At 38.9% G+C, this 23332-nt stretch overlaps 1 long non-coding RNA gene across 1 annotated transcript in view; it reads left to right on the forward strand.

Moving 5' to 3' along the window:
* The first annotated feature begins 3355 nt into the window (after window positions 1-3355).
* Window positions 3356-23332, forward strand: part of LOC122802111 — a 39394-nt gene continuing 19417 nt past the window's right edge. Inside the window, exons 1-2 of the long non-coding RNA XR_006364892.1 lie at window positions 3356-3595; window positions 16489-16557. This is a non-coding gene — a long non-coding RNA (uncharacterized LOC122802111). The remainder of the gene's footprint in view (window positions 3596-16488; window positions 16558-23332) is intronic.

Here is a 23332-nt window from a genome sequence, read left to right on the forward strand (position 1 = left end):
CTGTCCATATAGCAGCATTGTGGACACTACCAGGGTGTGTCACCATGATACTTGTTATGCTGCAAATGCTGAATGCACCACCTGACAGTTCATCAATGACCAACCCTTCTTATTTATATACCCTTCTCCTTCAGATTTCATGAGGGTTTTAATAGGGATTTGGGCTCAGTCTATTGTATTGAAGAAATGGAGGAAACTGGTGATGTTGCAGAACTAGTGCATGACATTTCGCTACTCCTTGACTATAGATGGGAAGTGGATATATTCCATCTACACTGGTGCATATTGCTACCAAGAATTGTGAAAGGATGTAACTGACAGCTCTCTGGGAAATGTCTACAGCTTCACTTATATGCCTTTGGAATGTCTTAACTCAGACAGACATAGTCCATGAGAAAATAGTATGGGACATAAGGAAGTGGTGCTTTTTCAGCTTATTTATCTTGGGGGGAAAAAATGAGCTGAGCAGGCCTGCAACCAATCTGTGTATTCCCTCAACCTCCATTTTCCTGCTGTGTGACTCTGAGAGAGTTTGGTTTTGATAGGTATGGGGGTTGCCTTGCAATGTACTGTATATACAGACATGTTTGTGGTGCATATGTTACACACAGCCTGCACCAGCTGTCTATCTAAGTGGCACTTGTTGATTATTTCCAACTCTGACAGTTGGCTTAGTTGTAGTCTGTCATGGTGTTTAACTGGTTGCCTTCTGGGATGCATTGTCATATCTTTCTCTATGGCTTGCAGTACTACAACCTGTTGTATTTCATTCCTTGCTGTTTGCATTCTGTATTTATTGCTCAATAATTATATGGATTCTGCAGACTTCTGTGAGGGTCCCTACTCCTGGTCAGTAATCAAGGAGCCTCAATCCCTCAATCTTCACCACTGACATTGATGAGGGATGACCACTAGCAGCAATAATGGATACACACAGTATTTTCAGATGCAGTTCTTTGCTCCAAGCACAATTTCCCTTAAGAGCACACAGGGAGCACCCTCCAGACTTGGGGCTGGACTATCTCCAGCCCCTAAACAAGACTTCACACTGACCAGTTTGGAGCTCAGTGTCCCTGTTCCAAATAGCTGACACACATAATTGGATATTTGATTTTCACACACACACACACACACACACACACACACACACACACACACACACACACACACACACACACACACACACACACACACACACACACACACCTGGAAAATGCTGGGGCAGATTTACCAACTGTGCCCCCCTATTCAGACTATAAGGTAATTACACTGCCAGCAGTCGGCTACTCTAGGGCTTTACAAGGGTGCCTAATTATATTCAGTAAAAGTAATACTAATACAAAGGGTAGAGTTTGACCAAGGCATCAAGGCTTTCAGGAGCGGTCATACTGTCACTAAATAACCATAAGTACTCTTAAGATGTTAAAAGTATTCTCTAAAAGACCATTTACGATGAAAGTTATAGAAATATTTAATAATAAATAATAAAATAGAAACATGAGAAAATGGAATATCTAGTTACAATAAGCACCAGAGTTTCATCACAGGAGATATAAAAAAGAACACAGTTGGATAGTTTCACATAGGTGCAGAAGACCAGTACTTAACTAATCTCACTATATTTTCCTGACTGACTAAAGAATTACTGTTCCTTGGGTAAGTTAATTACTACAGCAAAGCAAGATGATGAGTGCTGAGTTGGTTACCACAGAAAGGCAAGATGAGGTGATTGGTTGTGTGAGATATCTGTGAGAGATCATTCCTATCGGGTTCTGAAAAATGAAGTGATGCTGTGAGAGTTCTGGAATATCTCTCACTAATATCTAAAAAAATCCTTTCAGTCCTGGTTGTAGAATGACATCACATCTGGTAACCTGACTCTGGTACAATACACCCCCAGAGCTTTGCTAAGATATGTTTCTGCATCTGAAAGCTACAAAACAATTTCAAAAATGCCCCCCCCCCTTCCAGGGTAGGAGTTAGTTCACTCCTACGGACAATACAATAAGATTCCTAGTCCTGGCTTTCCCAGAAATTTTTGTCTTTGGCTGCGGTCAGACCTTTAGTTGGGTCTCAATATGGCAATTGCCAAAGGTTTTGGAAACATAGTCAGTAAAACATTTTGTCGCATTTAAGTTGCTCTGGGTGTGCACATTCTGCTTTGGAATCCAACGGGCATGTGCAGAGTCCATAATTACCCTATGTTGAATTTTTAATTACACAGACTGATTACAATGTGGCTTCTATAACCATGTACACAGCTAGTGCACTGAAGTCTTCCTTTAGCATGCTGTGCTGTCCATAACTTTGTTTTGGAATCTGGCCCAAGTCTACTATGATGAGCTCTGCATGTTGTGGGTAGGTAAAGGTCTAATTTTAGGTGTGTCTTGAATATAACTTGTGGACTTTAAATAATCATTACTTTGCAGCTGATCACCAAGTGAATAAAGTGACTGATTTATGGAACTGATTTTTTATTTTAATTATGGCATGGAAAAAAACAGATCTTACTGATATTGATTAAAACTGAGATTTTGACTTCAGTCACTTCTGAAAGCATAAAAAAGTAAGCCAGTTGGAAGGCACAAAGCAAACAGATTTCATAATGAGTGGTAAAGTTAATAAATCACAAACCAAGTTTCCTAATTCTACAGTAAGAAAATCTATCAAGTTTCAAAGGAAGTCATAGTGTTTCCTGTTAGGAAGCAAATTCAGATAATGAGCTCTAAGACCATAGCTTTATTCCCTCAACCTCATTTTCCTACTGTGTCACTGAGAGAGTTACTGCATTTGGCAACACTACCGAACAATTGGAAAGTGTACTAGGCTCTTGAATGGCCTCTTGGACTATGTGCTTATTAACCTATAAACCAAAATTGAATGCATTCCATTTTTCTGCCCCTTTTTGTTTATTTTTTCTTTCTTTTTCTGTCTTTCTTTCTTTTTTAAACTAAGTTTACAGCCATCATTCTCAGACAATTGATTGTTTTAATATGTTATATCCATTTCCTCACACATATTTGCCATTGTTTTTATTTTTTTGAATACCCCCAAGAAACATGGGTTGTGATCCTGCTCAACTCATCCCCCCTCCCCAAGATAAGCAAGCTTGAAAAACACCACTTCTTTCCACCCCTAATGTCTTCTCATGGACTATGTCTGCTAAGTGAACCTGCACCTTCTGCACTACAGTCAGGGATCCATCCCTCTCTTACGGACAGCTAACTACCAATTATTTCATTTGAATTATCGCTTTCCATTAACACTTGCACGAGGCATTACACAACACATCACTAAAATAAAATTAAAACAAACATTAATACCTACCAACTTAATACTGGTTTCAGATACCAACTTCTGCAGCAAAGATACCACAATTCATGTCTTCTGAATGGATTAATGATTAATGATTAATAGACTGTGACCTCTGATCTTGATGGCATGCTACTCTATATGAAAATCACAAGGAGGATGGGAGACAAGCAACACCGTAACCTATTCTACACAGCTGGAGGGAAGAAATTAAGCAAAACAAAGTAGGTTGTGCAGATTCCACATACAAGTCAACACAGCTGACATCCTAACTGGAGATCAGGTACTGTAAGACGGTAACACTAATAATTTAGTAACTCTGATTCATGCAATGGCAATTGTATAAAAAAAAATCACCTTGATTATTTTCAATTCCTAAATTCAATAGGCCTTATTTAATGTGTGTGTGTGTGTGTGTGTGTGTGTGTGTGTGTGTGTGTGTGTGTGTGTGTGTGTGTGTGTGTGTGTGTGTGTGTAATGCAATCAATGATTGCAAAATGAAGTGTGGTCGCCAGCATGTATTAAAGTGTTGCAACTTCAAAATGTTGCACCTTTTGCTCCTATGCTTTCACAATATCTCTCAACCTCTAAGAGCAAGAAATCTGGATGAAGCCATAAATAATGGGGGAACAAAAGCCCCAAAATATGGACACTTTTTAAATATTGCTCTTACAAACAGAGAAAGTTGATAGAACATGTTTTGCATTCATAAGAATTTTCTGAAGTGTATGAAGTCTATAACTCAAATGTCTGCCATTATTTTCTGACTTCAGCCCTCAGTGATTTGCCAGAAAACCACAATTTTATGAGAAACAGAACAAAAATATGAGGCAAAAATCTAGACACTGTGGAAATCTGTACAGTTGAGAGGTATGCCTTTCACCTTTTATTATTATTAATTTGCAGTTTCTCATTTATAGTTACTTGTTTTGCTAGTATCAGTTTTAAATGAACTGTAAATCCAATATTAAGTGCAACACTCACCTGCACATGAAAATAATTATTTTTGCATATTTTACTACAATGAACTCCAGATAAACATAAAATGATAAATAAAAGAGAAGTGAAAAAAATCTCCATGTTGCTCTCATTCATGTCAGCAATTTGAGGGAGAGTCATAACTTGAAGTCTTAACAGAATTAGATGTGAAAATATGCACAATTCTCTCTGCTCATATCCGCCTGATGACCTCCCTTTTTTATGAGAGGAAAAGTACAATCTCACACACTCACTCACACACAGAAACACACACACACACACACACACACACACACACACACACACACACACACACACACACACACACACACATGCAAAAAAGAAAAATGGTATGAGAATTCAGAAAACAAAGAAGCAACTGGCTAGGAAGGGTAATGGGGGAACCATACGACTAATATTAGTAGTTACGTGGCCTATGTGTTTAGAATTAAAGTGGCTTCTTATGGACACAACGTGAGTTGTGACAAAAAATGGTCTTGTGCTAAAACTATTCTTTTTCACTGGTTGGAAAAAAATGGGTCCAGATTACAAAAGAAAGTTGCAGACAGTGCAGCATGAAGATGTCACCACATCAGTTGTATAATGGATGGTAAAATGAGAGCAAGCACTTTGTGATTCAGCATAGGATAGTTGTAGACTATACACATGTCTACAAGATGCCAAAAGACAACATTTGTGCGCAAGGCAAATAAAATTCAACAAACAGGTTTGCCAACAATTTCATGAAAGCAATTGGCAGAAGCCATACCTGCTTACCTAATTTAATACTCTTTTATTCTATGAATTACTAAGCAGTCCTAAAAATCCACAAAATATAATAAAAAATAGTGTCATTTAATGCACTACAGCAGACTGTGGTACTACAAAGAATAATAGAAGACAATCTGAAAATACATACAAGTAGGCAGCCAGCGATGGGTTGAGCCAGGCTATAGTTAAGTCAGCTAACTGAACAAGAAATAATAGATACAGATAATACAGAAAGCGGGTGCAGGCCATGGGCAGGGCATGTGCAAATCACATGTACACTCGCAGTCTGTGGAGTAACCCAGTACCCGTAAAAAAAAAAAAAAAAAGCGTGTCTGAGTCTGGGTATACTGGCCTCTAAGACATAACAGCTGCATATGGGTGAAGCTGTAGTATATCCCAGACAGCTGTCAGGCACATTCTTGAACAGTTTCTAGCAGTAATTTGTAACAAAATGGATGAACACATCCACTTTCCAACAACAGCAGTGGAGAACAGAACTGTTATGCAGATGATCTATCCTATTGACAACTTCCCTGTGTCCTTGGTGTAATTGACTGCACCCATGTCCCAGTCCAAACCACAGTTGTACCTGATGGTAATATAAAGGCATGGCTGTTGCTCAGCTGTCTGGGGCTGTGCTCCACAGATAGACTCATTACCAATAGCATGGCAATACACCTGGCATTGTGCATGATGCAGCAATTTGGAAAGATATTGCTCTGAGAGCCGCTTTCTAACATGGTAAAATACCAAAGGGTCTCCTACTAGATGAGTACATAATGATCAGTATACTGTAATCATTAGCCAAGCATTTAAAAAGAAAGCATGATAAACAAATATCCTTTCTCATACATTTAAAAACAGGCAACTGTGGTTATCGAGTGAAGCCTTGTCTTTTGACATCATACAGATCCCCATCAACATCTGCTAAGGATTCATACTCTGTGAAATCGAACACCATTGAGCATGTGTTTGGTAGGCTGTTCAACATGATAATATCAAAACAAAGTGATGTACCAGCCACAGGTGTTGGTGATCTACCCCAAGAACCCCCGGTGTCAGATGTGGAGCTAGAAGAGCTGTCACAGGATAATCAGGAGGATACAGGGATGAGAAGAAACAGGTGTGGGCAATAAAGGCTGTAGACATATGTCCTAACTCAGGCAACACTTTAGCATCTGATCCACACTTTCGAGTCACGACAAGCCATACATATATTAGCACATACATAAATAATCTCAATAAACAATATGAGCTGAAGTAATGGGATAGGGCCTTTAGTTGTTCTGCAGGTCTGCATAAGACATATGCCTTATGCTTTGTATTTTTTTTAGTGAGAAACCTCTGGGATTGTTCCATTTGGTGTAAGTGCTTGGTTAGGTGCATGCAGAAGGGAGATTTATACTCAATTATTGGCCTGATAAGGGCTGAGTACAATGGCATTATGACTTCATTTGATCTTAATGCCTTGCCTTTACTTAAAAGTTGAGCCACAAAGAAGGATTTCCTCACTACCATAGCTACCTGGTAGTCAAAGGTTAGGATACTATTTATCTGTGTCCCTAAGTTCCTCACTACTGGGTCAATTTTTAGGAGTGTGTTATTAGTATTATAATTTGCAGGAATATCTCATTTACTGAAGGGTATAATTATGTTTTTTTTCTTTTAGCATTTAGTGTCAGAACATGATTTGGTTACCAGTTATTTGTAATTTTTAGTCCTGCTTGTAGCATGTCAAGATCATTTGGGGATTCAATGATTGCTCCAAGCTTACAGTCATTGGCGAACTTGGTGAGTCAGAGGCTCCTAACATTGGCCTTCACTTCAGAGAAATATATACCAAACAGGAGGGGTCCCAACACTAAGGTCTGTGGGACACTGCTAATAACAGGTTCCTTTTTTGGACGTGGTTTCACCTATCCAGACAAGATGTCCTGTGAGTAAGTCAGTTTGCTAATCGTCTGATGATGCAGGGGTTTATGCCTAACTCATTAACTTTATATATGATCCCGAAGTGGGAGATTCTGTTGAAAGCTTTTGCCAGGTCTAGATAAGAGCTGTGTACCATTTTACCCTCTTTCATGGCCCTGGGGACATTCTTGAAGAAGTCCATCAGACTAAGCAGGCAAGACATTCCTTTGACAAAGCCAAATTCGGACTGGTCCAGTGTTTGGAGAGTTCCTATGTCATCACTGATCCTTTCCATGATAGTGCTCTCCATGTCCTTGCAGATATGACTGATGATTCTTGTGGGTTTGTAGTTCCCTAGGTCAGATGATGGACCCCACCCCCCTTATGCAAAGGAATGATATATGCAGTCCTCCATTCCCCTGGAAAAAAGCCCACCTGGAAGCTGTAGTTGAAGAGAGTTTCTAGTGGCCTTGATAGATTCTATTCTAAGCTATTTAAAAAGCATCTTGGAAAGTTGTTGGGACGTGTGGAGGCTGTGTTTTTGGCTTTTGTGAGGGCAGTAAGGACCTTTTGCCTTGTGATGACTAGTAGGTGGATGGTTGCGTGTTTTAGTTTGGGTGAGGTAGGACTGGAAGTGATGAGGTGTCGAAGTTTGACCTGAACTTGTTGGCCAGCAGGTTTGCTATAGTTTAAGAAGGTGTGTAACAGTTGCCATTCATGATTAACTCAGCAGATTACTGAGCATTTTCCTTGAGGTTATGAGCATAATTTCAAAAAGCCTTATGGTTGTCTTTTATCTCGGAGGCTAGCTTTGCCTCATAGTTGGCTTTGACTGATTTGACCGGTTCTGTAATTTGTTTCCTTTGACAAGTGAGTGTCTTTTTGCAATGTTTTATCTTTTCCTTCTAGGCTTTATACAGCATGTATTTTTTCATTTTGTTGAATAGCCTATTTATGCTAGGTGTCCAGCAAAGTGATTTATTTTTGCCAGTAATCATAGGTTTGACTTGGACAGACACTGCCTCCTCTATGCAGTTATGAATGTCATTGTAAAGAGTTTTTTCTACAGCTCAGAAAAGATCTTAGTATTATCCAGGACTGGAGGGGCTGGGAAGGTTAATAAGCTGTCACTTTGTTTGAGGTAACTGGCCTTAGCGAAGTTCTTAACAGATTTGGAGTTTGATAGGGGTTCCAGGTTAGTCTTAGTACTAAAGGAAATAATTTTGTAGTCAGATCTTACAAGGAAGAAGTTAATTCACAGGAGGAAGTAGCATCCTCCTATGTCTGTGAGTACTAGGTCTAGGATATCTGTACTGCCAGTTGGGGAGCTAACTAGTTGCTCCTAGGTGATTGCATTGACAAAGTCCAAAAACCTCTGAGAAAGTGAATTTTGGAGCATAAATAAGTCTACCAGTTTATGGAGAGGTAGTTGCAGTCACTCATAAGTGTGGTGTTAAGCTGAATGTTAAGAGATTCCAGTAGGTTTAGGCTGGAGGTGTTGTTTCCCAGACTCATGTTAGGAAATCTGTACCTAGCAAGGATATGATAGGAGGTTGCACCTATAGTTAGTTGGGCATGGAGCAGCTCAAGTGAGGCATTTTGATGGACCGGTTGAACAGTGTACTTGACCTTTATGAACACTGAGACACATCCTCCCTTTGTTTTCTCCTAAGCTGAGGAGGATCGAAATGTATGAAAGGCTTTGTAGCCTTTGATAGTCGGGGTGCTTTCAATAGTTCTGAACTATGTTTCCATGACAGCACATATGTCTGCATTCTACAAGGTTAGGAGTGCCTTTATTGAGTGCATTTTTTATTTAAACTCCAAGCATTGAGCAGCAGTATCTTTAGGTAGTTGTGAGTGGTTTTTGTTATATTGGTGGGTGTAACATATATAAAGTTTTTGCCAGTATCCAGATTCCAAGTGTTGACAAGTGCAAACAATCTCTGGCAAAGCATCATGGTTTGTCATTCATTTCTTCTCAGGCTGGCAGATATTGCAACCCTTGCTGTGATACCAAAAACTAAGCCAATTATTGAAGTCAATAATTTTTCTCTTGTACTGGGATATATTCATTGGTGAAGGTAGGATGCTACTCAAGGCTAGATTTATACCCATCTTGAACACATAATACCAGAGCTCTATCATGTCTCTCATGTGGTCCAGTGAGGTACATCTTATGTCATTTACTCCCACATGTACTATGACCGTGTCATACTGGTACTTGTGTTTTAAAGACCTAAGTACATAAGTGCACTGGCAGATTCTTGGTCCAGACAGACAACTCACAGAGATCTTCTCCTTGTTTAGCCTGAAAGGGGGCAATCAGTATGTCTTACAATGGAATCTCAGTATGTGGAATGATTGGATGTGTGGTGTGCTGCCTTATGGGCTTGAAAGTGGGACTACTATGATTTTCAGAGTTGTGTTGTGTGAGATGCTGTCTTTTTTGAATGTGCATGGGGGCCACTGTGAAATGTTTTTTGGAGGTCTTGGAGTTTTGGGTAGATTACATGTGAGTATGTTTACGTATGTGTATTTATGTGTTTGTTCCTTTGTTTTGGTAGAAAATGTTTTGGGTGCAATGCTGACAATGTGGTTTGCATTTTTCATGTGTGCATGTGAGAGCTTTGCCTCCAATGACATTGTGTATCTACATCTCTCACGCACTTTGTTTGAATGTTCTCTACAATTATATGGCTGTCAGTGAACATAAAGCAGTTACTACATTGCCTCAGGATTCCCATATCCACTAGGCCAGAAATAGAGATGACAGGGAAGCACCTATCCATTATACCAGATCCTTAGTGTATAAAAGGGTTGGGGAATAGTCATTTAAATGTCTGCGTGAGAGCATTTAGTAGTATAGGATTAAATGACCCCCTGTGCAAACTGGCAGCTCTTTGAGCAGCTAAAATCAGTGTGAGGCTATGGAGAGCATTTCCTCTGGAGGGTTTTAAACTGGAGAGGTTTGCTTAATATACAAGGCATGGGTACACGTATCTACATGATGCACAAATGTGAGGCTTTTATATCAGCAGGATGAAAGACTTTTACACAGTTAAGCCCTTGGGCTAAAACAAATAAACACAATAAGTCTTCCACCACCAGTTCCCAACTCAGATGGGTTGAGTCAGCCCTCTGTTCCAACCAGAGTGCAGAACAAAAAACTTCTTAATGTAAAACAAACTGGTTTTGAGCTCAAGTGCAGTAACAAATGCTTTACAACAAATGGCAGAATTCCTGCAGTATCAGGAATCCTTCTAAATAAGTTCATAAACCCTGAGAAAAGTTCCCCAGTACAGAAAAATGTATGCAAGTGTAGGAAACCTTCCACAAAACAGAAACATTTTGCAAAACGTAGAAATATTTTGGCAAACTCAGAAGAACTTTGACAAACTCGGAACAGCTTTTGCAGTATCAGAGGTGGTTAGGAAATATCAGAATACTTTTAGAACTATCTCTAAGAGCAGTAGAGTAACAAATAGATGGCATTTCTTTAACATGTGCAGGCCGAAAAATAGTGATAAATTCAACAAAATCAGTAATGCAGAAAACTACTGTTAAATAGCACTGAGATAGTTACAGCAAGTGCGGAAAAAAAATGTATCAGCTTTGTAGGTCCACAGACACTTTTAGATGAACCCTAGATCTTGTAGTCATAAGTTTCCAAGCTCTGAGCATATAAGCACAGTCTCAAAATGTAATGCTTTTATACCAGCAGGATGAAAGACCTTTACACAATTAAGTCCTCACACCAGTCAGATAAGCACACAATAGGCCTTCCAAGAGCAGTTCAAAACTTGGATGGGTTGAATCAGCCCTCTACTCCCACCATAGTGCAGAAAAAAATGCTCTTAATATAAAAGTCTGGTTTTGAGCTCAAGTACAGCAGCAAATGTTTTATAACAAAAGGCAAAACTCAAACAGTATAAGGAATCCTTTAAAATAATTCTGAACCCTAAATAATGTTCCCAAATACTGATGTGCCAGCAGGATGAAATACTTTTACACAGTAAGCACTCAGGCCAATCAGATAAACACACAACAAGCTTTCCATCAGCAGTTTCCTACTCAGATGGGTTGAATAAGCCTCTGCTCCCTCCAGAGTGCAAAAAAAAAAACCCCTCCTAATGTAAATCAAACTGGTTTTGAGCTCAAGTACAGTAATAAATGCTTAACAACATAAGACAGAATTCCTACAATTGCTTGAATCCTTGGAAATAAATTCACAAACCCTAAGAAAAGTTCAGAAATACAGAAAAATGTATGCAAATGTAGCAGAACTTCTACAAGCACAGAAAAACAGCTTTTGCAGTATCATGGGAGGTTAGGAAATATCAGAATACTGTTAAAACAATCTCAGAGCAGCACAGTAACAAGAATACTGTTAAAACAATCTCAGAGCAGCACAGTAACAAGAATACTGTTAAAACAAACTCAGAGCAGCACAGTAACAAGAATACTGTTAAAACAAACTCAGAGCAGCACAGTAACAAGAATACTGTTAAAACAAACTCAGAGCAGCACAGTAACAAGAATACTGTTAAAACAATCTCAGAGCAGCACAGTAACAAGAATACTGTTAAAACAAACTCAGAGCAGCACAGTAACAAGAATACTGTTAAAATAATTTCAGAGCAGCACAGTAATAATCATATGTCATTTCCTTACAAGTGCAAGCTGAAAAACAGTGATATATTCAAACAAATCAATAAATGCAGCACAATACTGTTCAATAGTACTGGTATAGTTATAGCAAGTGAAAAGAAAAAAAAACTTATATCAGCTATGTAGGTCCACACATGCTTTTAGATGAACACAAAGTCTTGCAGTCATAAGTTTCAAAGCCAGGCACAGGAAAGCTCTGAATATATAAGCAAAGTCTGACAAAAATGTAATGCTTTTATACCAGCAGGATGAAAGACCTTACCACAGCTAAGCCCTCAGACCAATCAGATAAACACACAATAGGTCTTCCAACAGCAGTTCCCAACTTTGATGGGTTGAATCAGCTCTTCTCTCACCATAGTGCAGAAAAAACCCTCTTAATATAAAACAATCTGGTTTTGAGCTCAAGTGCAGCAACAAATGCTTTATAACAAAAGGCAAAACTATTACAGTATAATGAATCCTAACTAATGTTCTCAAATATAGAAATGCCAGCAGGATGAAATACTTTTACACAGTAAGTACTCAGGCCAATCAAATAAGCTCACAATAAACGTTCCATCAGCCGTTCCCACCTCTGATGGATTGAATCAGCCCTCTGCTCCCTCCAGAGTACAGAAAAAAACCTCTTAATGTAAAACAAACTGGTTTTGAGCTCAAGTGCAGTAATAAATGCTTAACAACATAAGCAGAATACCTACAGTATCTGGAGTCCTCGGAAATAAGTTCACAAACCACGAGAAAAGTTCTAACATACAGAAACATTTATGCAAATGTAGGAAAACTTCTTCAAACACAGAAAAAACAACCTTTGCAGTTTCAGAGGAGGTTAGAAACTATCAGAATATTGTTAAAACAATCTCAGCAGTACAGTAACAAATAGATGGCATTTCTTTAACAAGTTTAAGCTGGAAAACAGTGATATATTCAGTAAAATAAATAAATGCAGCACAGAACTGTTAAATAGCACTGATATAGAGTAACTGCAAAAATACTTAACATTAGCTTTGTAGGTCTACAAATGCTCTTAGATGAACTCAAGGTCTTGTATTGATAGATGTCAAAGCCAGGCACAGGGGTCCAAGCCAGAGTGGGCAGCAAATGTCATACTGTCATGCTGTGCAGTTAATGCTGCCATGACCTGTCCATGTCTGTGCTTCTGACCTTCATGTAACACACACAGCTGTGCACACAGGTCAAAGCCATGCTGTCACTGTGAACATTAATTCCTTGTAACATTAAGTGGAAATCCTCTGACACATTTCCACTCACATCAGCTAGACTCCCACATGTAGTCTTTTGGACTGTATCAGTCCTTCATGGTGGAAAATTCAGTATCAGTACAATACTCAACATGGGACAGAGGGTCATGGACATCATTGTGTCTACCATCTGTTGTCTCTACATCATCAGAAGAGCTGTCCACACTATCCTCCCAAACAGAGTACACCATGACAAACATGACTGATCCCTTCTGAGCCTGCAATGAAACCAGTGTAGTGGTCTCTGTGCCACTGGCCATGCTTTCATATTGAGGCACATCACATCCTGCATGAGGATCAGTGGATGGGCTACTGGAAGAGACAGGTAGTGAATATGTTGCAAATGGAGACATAGGACATGTCATAAGCATTCATGGAAGTCCAGTGAGGTAGGACATGACTGGCATAATTGACTACTTCTTAACTACAGTGAATACTCATGGTACTATGGACTTAAAACAGTTGTGGGTTGTATAAGTAAACCTATTGTGCAGAGCTATGCGATATCAGTCATATATCTAGCAAACATTACAGACAGTCTGAACAAAAAACATTGAAGGACATAATTGACATGTCTTTCTCTGACTACACCACTGGTAGTGAAGGTTGAAATGTCACTGTCATGTAAAAATAGACATGTACACCACAAATCAGTAGTAAGCACATACACAGCATTGTGTAGTATTTAAAATGATGTATAACACACAGTAAATAAGATATATACATACTGGATAGGCAGCATTGTTGTACAGATTGCAAGACACCCATGCAGGTGAACAAGACCACATTAGTCATGAAGGTCACTGATGTATTTAGCATTATTGTATTATAGCAACTGTATACATTGTCTTAACATGCCTGTTCTCCCTGGTTGGAGACTAAAGCACCTAGTGTGAAGCTGAACCTGTAGGTTAAAATGGAAGACAAATGACATGTGAGTATGCAGCTCTGGTATAACAGGAGGCACAAAAAGCTACAGATCAATTGTGCCGGTGCCCTGATGAGGTGCCTGTGAAAAGGACGACATTAATATCAAAGTACACAGTTGTGCTAAACAGTGTTGCACTATATCAGTCATATGAACAACCTGACCAGGTCTGTTTAAAAATTATTGTCAGTGAATGCACCATCTGGCTCAAGGACATAACTGTAGGTTAAAATGCAAGACAAATGTCATGTGAGTGTACACATCTCAGAGTACACACCTCTGGCATAACAGAAGGCACATGCACACAAAGGCTATAGATCACACTAACAAAATACAAAGGCACTTACATGACATATGGTATTGTTTTCCTGATTTTGATGAGCCAATGTGATTGAAACATACAACAGTACACATGGTGCTGACAGTGTTATCTATGCATTGCATGGATAATATAACATGCTATAACACTTACCATGTGCAACCACATGAGGGGTGTTTCAACATATGCAATGTTGTTCCACTGCTATAACAGTAATAAAAAGAAGGTAAGATGAAGGTTCTTGAATGATAATTGAAGCATATGTCAGTGTTTGTGAACGTCAGACATACCTGTACGTTCTGGCTCACCTGACTCAATACATCACTAGGATGAATGGACAATACTGTGTGGATACAGCAAGTGTGGAGGGATGATGCCAATATGATCAATGGTGTGAGTGGTAGACAACAGACTCCACCATTATGAGATGGAGAAGGATGTCACTGGAGGTGGTCTACCCTTACATTCCCAGGATGAGAGAATGATACTCTTGGCATAACACCATAAACCTGCCAGGCAAGCAGACATGCCAGTGTGTCCTCTCAGCTGACATTGCTTGAAACTTTTGAGAAAGTTGTTCCAAAGTATCTTCAGAAAATTAATGGTCTGAAAAAGCGGGTTGTATACTCGCAAAAGCGCTCACCTATCTTTTATAATAAATTGTTTGCAATCTGGCCATGTTTCATACTTTGCACTTTATTAGTTTTATTATCTTCAGAAAATTGTTTGCATTTTAAAAGTGGTGCACATCGGGTGGTTACAGACAATTGATGGGAATTGGGCACGTGTTACAGATGTTCTCATGGAATGATAACTACTGGGCATTTGGGCAATGTCAACTGAGAGGACAATCTGGCTTGTCTGAGTGCCCAATTGGACCAAGGAGAAGGATTTCCATATGTGGGCCTTCTATGATGAACATGAACAGATGGGACAAGCACACCCAAGGAATTTCTTAAAGATCAGCGTTTGGAACTAGATTACAAAGGAGCACCAAGGACAAGCAGGGATCTTCAGAACAGGCATGCAGGTTCAGCACTATTACTATGGCCGTTGCCATAGAAACAGAAATAACTTGTAGAACATGATCACTTAGGTTTAAGCCAAGTGCCAAAGTCTACAACTTACCACCTACTACTTACTGTTAGCATTTACTGACCATATTTAGTTAGATGAAGTAGAGTCCATAGCTATTCCATATGTAATAAGTGTATGAATATGAATAGGGAACTCTTAATGGAAATAAAAATGTTATATTTAAAAATTGTTGGACAGTAAATTGTGCATACTGGGGTCATCCACACATAACCTGGACCAAACAAGCAGGTGTGCAGCATATTTAAGTAACATCAGATATTATGATGGAATGCAAGTATTCCCAAGATACCACTGAAAGTGCTAGCCATTCAGAGATGCTTTTCAGGCATGCAAAGTACTGTGATGTGCATTAGCTCAACTGCCTAAACAGTGTATATCATGGCAGGTTATCCATTGGTTCATATCTCAGAAATATTTCTTTACTTAATATTAATATGTTGTAAGATTGTGTACTGATTCAGGGACTAATCTATACACATCTCATTTTTGGAGTGCATTAACACCTACAGTGCACAGGCTGCAGATGACTACACAGTTTCCCATTATCTACAATTCTTTGAGAATGTACAAATGAGATTACTTTCTTAACACTGATGGATTTGTTATTCTATTGAGTGTGTATACTATTGCCCACTTACGCAGCAGTTGCCCTTTATGTGTTGCATGCTATATGACTGTATGTATATAAGCATTGCATATATTACTGGGGGATATATGCTAAAATTGTAAAGCTTAGCCTTCTAACATTACTATACATAAAGCACTGTGCTTGTTTAATAGCACTGAAAACTGTGCATAGTGCAGAACAGAACCTTCTTCAGATGCTACATTGGGACTGTCTCACATGTTATCCATAAATCCCCTCATATATCATTATTAATGTGTAGACCGAGACACATGACATAACATATTTCAGCTACATAGTCATAGATCACAGGTATTAGACTTTCATTAAATGCATCCTATATAGCAAAGAACAAGTAGCTAGGCAGGTAGGGTTCTGGACTCATTTATGAGCATAGCCTGTACATTATAGGTTTGAATCCAGCTACTAGTACTGATATAAAAAGTCATCTATGCAAACTATGAACTAGGATTGCTATGTTGGATTATATGATTACATTACTAAGAGTACATTTTGACGTGACTTATTTTAACTGTAATCATAAATGCTGTTTAACCTCATAATGCACGGTCTAATTTGGAACTCAATCTTTCATCACTTTTTATTCCTGCAGGAGAGGAGAAACATGCTAGAAACAAAACATTGTGCATAGACAGGCAGGAGAGGCAGCAAAAGGAGAGAGGTATGCATTATTATCATTAGTCTTATTTCTACCCAATAAGACCACTAGCATGTGTCTCCTGAATGTCAATGTTATTCAAGTTGCATCCATGCATGCAAATTAGATGGCAAGATTCCAGTTATGCATCCACAATGTATATATATGTTGTAATTATTAATGTTTTATGTATACCTTTTGCTATTTTTTTAAATCCATGTGTCAAGTTCTTCTAACATTAATGTCTTATTTTGAGGTTATAGAATGTTTTCTGACATAACAAAAATAATACTCAGCTTTGTTATACTTGCAGATCATTGACTGTTGACGTCTTACATATGTATGTTATATGTATTTTATTATTTTAATGATTCCTGCTAATAATATACAAAGCAACTTTTACTGTTTCTGCTGGGTTAACAGCATACAGTGAGCATCTTATACATATGGTAGTGGTTCTCAGCTTATTAGATGGTGTATTTAACTTGCCTATTCAAGACAAAACAAGAGCCCCATACTGGAAGACATCCTTGTTTGGATCTCTTCCAACATAACAAATGAAACAATCATCCTAGGAGATGTAAACAACAATTGGACAAATCTGGCCTCCAACCCTTCTACCTACAATATAATCTACTCAACGTCACCCAACTCATCAACTCCCCAACTGGACCATCCAGTGATTATTCCTCTGGATCCTTCCTGGACTGGATACCTATCTCACACCCCAACAAAATATCTGAAGCTGGCATCCTCCCTGATTCCTTAAGTGACCACCTACCCGCCTACATCCACCAGTCTCCAAGTACCCTCCAACACCTACACCACCATAAGGAAACTCACAAGCTAACAAACTTCAACCCAATACTCTTCTCTGACACCCTTAAAAGTATAAACTGGAACATAATAAAAACACTCCAATTAGATAATACCGTTGACTATTTCAATAATTCCTTCACAGATACACTAAACAACCAAGCACCTATTCACAAAGGATAAAAACAAGTCTGCCCATAGCTGACCAAATCCACCAAAGACCTCATGCATTGCAGAGACAAAACCCTAAAGCACTACAGAAAAACCAAAAATCAAGACTCTCTTTTGCTCTTTAGAAAACTCTGTAATCAAGTAAATCAACTAGTTCAAAAAGATACTGCATTAAGCTCTAGTTCAGCCACAATCTGGATCTAAAAAAGAAATTTTGGAATGCTATCTCCTCCCTCTTTAATGCAGGCACCATAGAAAATCCCCGCCGACTGCCCAACAAGATTCCCCAGGAAATAGCATCAGTCTTCAACTCCTTCTTCATAAACTGCATAGCTGAGCTCTCCGCCAACTTTCCTAACACTAGCAGCATAAATAACATTCCTATCCCCAAATCCCCATCCCCCTCCCAGACTTGCCTACACTCTTCTCCCACCCCTAGCCACTACTCAGTCCCTACCCCCAATTTTACACTCCAACTGGTCTCCACCACAAGTATAAAAAGGCTGCTCTTAAGGCTCAAACCTTGCTCAAATGCTCCAGATAACTTACCACCCACCTTCCTAAAAGCCACCACTGAAGTCATAGCTTACCCCATTAGTATCCTGATTAACAGATCAATTGCCAAATCTTATGTTCCCCAAACTGTGGAAAAAGGCTTACATCCTCTCTCTCCACAAAGGTGGCAAAAACAATTATATATCTGATTACTGCCTGATTGCCATCCTCTCACCAATCTCCAAGATGATAGAAAAATGTATCTACACACAGATCATGCCCTATCTCATTCAAAACTACCTCTTATCCCCATCACAACATGGCTTTTGACCAAGTCACAGTACCATTAACAGAGCCTGTGACTCTGGGAAAACTGTTGCAATCATACTCCTAGACCTCTCAAAAGCCTACAATACTGTCTCCCACCACTTACTACTATCGCAACTCTCTCACTTCTATCTCTCCCCATCACTATAAACTGGTTCTCAAGCTATCTTTCTGAAAGGCAACAAGCCATCAAATGGCAAAAGTCCATATCGTACTACCTGAGTAACCCTACTGGAATTTCACAAGACTCCATACTCGACCCCCTACTATTCAATATCTTTATCAATAACCTCTACACCTCTATATCCAATGCTGAGGTAATTCAGTATACAGACTATTCAACAAGAGTCTCCTCTGCCAACTCAATTTCTGAACTGCAACTCTCCACCACAGAATCCTGGATGTTCTGCATCCACTCAGCTCTGAACCCAAGCAAAACTTAAATCATGATTTTCGCCCCGTCCTAATTCACAATAGTATGCAAAGATACTTTCAAAACCTACAGCCAAACTAAACGCCTGATAGAAATCATCCCACACTCAAAACTTCTCTGAGTAGTAATAGACGAGCAACTAAAATTCAATATCCACATACAACAAAATATCAAAAAACCCATCAAAATTAGGATTGCTTTACAGACACAATCAATATCTAACCCACTCTACAAGAAAAATCCTTGCATCCACATACCTTCTCCCCTCTCTCATGTATGGCTCTCCTTTACTTATTACCCTCCAAGCCTCCCTAAAAGCCATGCTGGAAGCCTGCTACAACAAGATTTCCAAATTTGCAACAAATTTTAAATACTCCTCCCACCACTGTAAGGCACTTTGACCTCTAAACTGGCTGGAACTACCAAATTACGTCGACTACTTACAACTTACTATTGCTCGCAAACTCAACTGTCCATCCCTTTATTCCATCTACACCACTTACCTCATGAACAGGCCCCTTAGATCAGAGAACACAAATTTATTCCCAGTTCACAAGCCTAAACAACCTCCAGACATCTTATCTTCTCTTTCTGCTTAGCCAAAAATGGAATGCTCTCACATTATCTCTGAGAACTATCCTTATCCCTGTCAATTTTAAATCCTCTCTCCACACGTACCTCTCTACTACCTAGAATTGTCCTTGCTCATAATCCTATACTAACCCCTCCATAAAACCTCTTAACTTTTTTCTTTATTAGCCTATTAACTCTAGATATATGTATATGTGTATGTATGCATAAATATATATATTATATATATATATATATATATATATATATATATATATATATATATATATATATATAGATGCCGCGGTGGTACAACAGTAGCGTGTTACCTCACAGCAAGAGGTTCTCCCGTTTGATTCTTGGCTGGGCTTGGGAGGGCCTTCTGTGTGGAGTCTTCATGTCCTCCCCGCAGTTGGGTAGCATTCAAAAGACATGCGTGTGTAAATGGGCGTGCCTTTGTTGAAGGTTGGGCATTGAGCTGGCACCTCGGCATTTCATAAAAATCTACTGCCAATCATGTGGCGACCCCTTACCGGGAAAAGCTGAAAGACAAACAGCAACAACAACATAACATATATATATATATATATATATATATATATATATATATATATATATATATATATATAATGTATTTACATATACAGACGCACACAGATATATAAGTGTGTGTGTGTGTATGTAAATACATTTATATATATATATATATATATATATATATATATATATATATATATATATAAGCTATATGCTTATCTCTAAAACTTGCTTTGTAAATTGCCAGTGTATGATATTACTTTACAATGTACAATGTGTTAAACACCCACTACTGTTAATTGTATTGCTGTATTTTATGATTGTGCTGTCTTCTTTGTACCAGGCAACTTTTATATTACTGGGGACCTTTTAACCCCAAGCCTCCACTGAAAATGGGCTCATTATGGCCCAGTGGACTGCCCCAGTTAACAAACTGCAAATAAATAAATAAACAATACTGTATGCTGTCATTTGATGTTGCTAAGCACATACAGGCATTAATGTGTCTCAAGAGTGTTTTGTGATTTAATGTTACTAAGCACACATAGGCATTAATGTGTGTCTGTAGATTAATACATGCATGCTGTGATTGTGACATTGCAGCATACACACTCTGTTTAGCATGTAACACATAAATATTTCTATGTTTTCTTATGCATTTTTCCATTTTCTTTTCCATCCAGTAATGTGTGTCACTTGCATTATGCCCTTACATGACCATAACAATTGATAGACAATCATTACACTTATCATGAATAAGGTATGTTGATGTTGTCAATTGCACATTTAACATACTCAAATCCAGCTGCATTATGTCGACATGTATTGTTATTATATTCATTAGATGGTGCAGCTGTCACTGCTCTTTAATATTTGCATAACTTTTGAAATTTACATATATTTGTTAATACACTAGTTACACTTTGGGCTATGATACTCCTTGCCACGTAGATTGCATACTGATAGTTTAAAATATGTATGTTTTCATGTGTGTTCTCCTTTATAGGCCAATTTAAATGCTACTCTGACATGTAAACAGATGTGTCATACCTCTGTTCCATTACATTTCCATTATTAATGACATGGTTTCTTACCTAACTTTGATATTGGCAGCATATACACTGACATGTGACTTACATTACATGATGTATGTTATTACATAAGACTATGGGTATATTATTTGTCATCTTCAGCCCATTGTGTGAAGGCATTACTTATGACATGGATCTGTTCCATATGTATTGCCCAGTGCATTCTGATATGCATAGCAGATCTTTTGAAAGTGTTAAGGTTTGGTGTAGTGCAGATTTGCACAGATACATGACAGATGGATTAATTCTCATGTGACTAATACATCACATTCATAACACTGGGTTGTTATACAGTGTATATGACTCATACATATTGTTGTACATATTGCTTTTCTTCTTTTACTGTTAAGGTTCATTTAGGAATATGTACATATGTACAGTTATTGTCATGTTACAGAGCATGGACCTATGCCAGTCCACCCACCCATAGATGACAATAATGCACAAAACCACTTCCTGGCAAGTTAGAGTCCAAGTACCAGGGTGATAACCAGGATGATGATGATAATGATGATGAGGGACCAGGACTAGCAAGCATCATCATTCCAGTGGACTGACAATGATGATGTCCTCCATTAAATCAGCAAGATGACCTGAGGAAACAGGTCCTTGATGCTGTCACTGATGTGTTCCAGACCCAGATGAGTGATGCAATGTGAAATTTCTTCCAGGAGATGGCACCTTTGGGATGTTCAACCCCATCAGGGAGGGCCATCTGTATTGAAAGTGCTGCTTATGTGATCTATTCATGTAATGTGGCCACCACATTGTGTTCCTAGTTATCTGTTTTGAATATCTATGCACACATCTGTGCACAAATCTCATACTGCAGTCACGATAGCAGGATGTACCTCATAATGCACACTACCCTTTTCTGTTTGTGTGGAGCAATATATTATTAATTACTCCTTACAGTTGTTAAAATCTGACGCTGTCAGTATTACCATGGTATCACTTGCTTATTAGATGTTGACATGCCTGAAGACATTGTTACAGATGGCAAGACAGGTACTCATGCACACTGTATTTGACTGTCCTCTTCTGCATGAAATGCATCATTACAATGTCACCTTAGATCTAGTCTGCCCTTTTATGTGACAGTTATGGCTGATGCAGGTGGAATTCTGCCAATGTGACACACTTGTCTTGCTGTCACTGTCCATGTGCATACATGGATAGTTTTTCACTTAATGAAATATGATGCATTACACATGTTATACTTGGTAAAACTTCACATATACCATTGCAGTGCTATTTTCCTAAGACTGCATTCAAATGGGAGATATATGTGTTCATAATGGGTGTTTACATACATGGCCTATTACCATATTTGCTTCAATAGTAATGTTGTGTGTCAGGTGGTCACATTGGCACTATGTACTTTTGTCTTATGCTTAACTTGTCTGCCATGTTCATAGGTTCATACGTGTGTACTAGGCTAATGGCCCTGGAGCCTTTGCAAGCCTAGCCCATAGAATTACCCTGGCAACATGCCACCCAATTTTAGTTCCCGTGGCCTCTGTTGAGTAAAGCCACCAGAGTGATCCCTGGGGTGAATTTTCTATTTCCCATCCACTCATCAAGCATTCTCTTGGGGGCCAGTGAGGCGCTCTGCTTGACACGTATGGGAAGTTTATTCCATAGCATGGGCAGTCTCTGGGTTATGAACCTGTCCTTCCAGCATGTCCATTTGATTGTGGTAATAAGGTTGATGTCTCTGGACCATGTGGTGCGGAGGGGATTTCTTTAAATGTAGCATTTCTAACAGAGCTGGGTCAGACATAGCTTACTAAGTCAAGCAGAGATCATCTTTAAGTAGGCGATATGAGACAGACAATAGTTAAGAGTTTTTTTGAGTCTGTCCATATAGGACCAATGTTTAAGCCCCAGCATCCTCTTTTGGAGGTACTTTTGCAGCCTCTCCAGTTGTTGCAGGTATTTAGTGAGCTACATGCCAAATGGGGCATTGTACTCAGTGACTGAACTAATGAGTAGAGGAAGACAATGACTCTATCTTCTTGGATGCAAAACCCTTAGTAATGAGATGTGCCACATAGGGCATTCTAACCACAGTGGCAATGTTGTGGTCAAAAGAGAGGTTGCTATCAACCTGTGTTCCCAGATATCTCATAACGCCTTCTGTGTTCAGTGGACTACCATTGATGTGGTAATTCATGGGAATTGGGTTTTTCCCAAAGGGGATGACGACACATTTTTTGGCATTAAGCTTAAGGCTATGGTTCTGACACCAGTTATTTGTCTCAGTGAGACCTTTCTGCAGGATGTCAACATCACTTCGGGAGTTCATAGCAGCTCCCAACTTGCAATCATCTGTGTACTTTGTCAGCCAGAGTCCCTT

The sequence above is a fragment of the Protopterus annectens genome, chromosome 5.part0 (assembly GCF_019279795.1).
Source record: "Protopterus annectens isolate FY-2018-M chromosome 5.part0, PAN1.0, whole genome shotgun sequence".
Classification (NCBI taxonomy): domain Eukaryota; kingdom Metazoa; phylum Chordata; order Ceratodontiformes; family Protopteridae; genus Protopterus; species Protopterus annectens.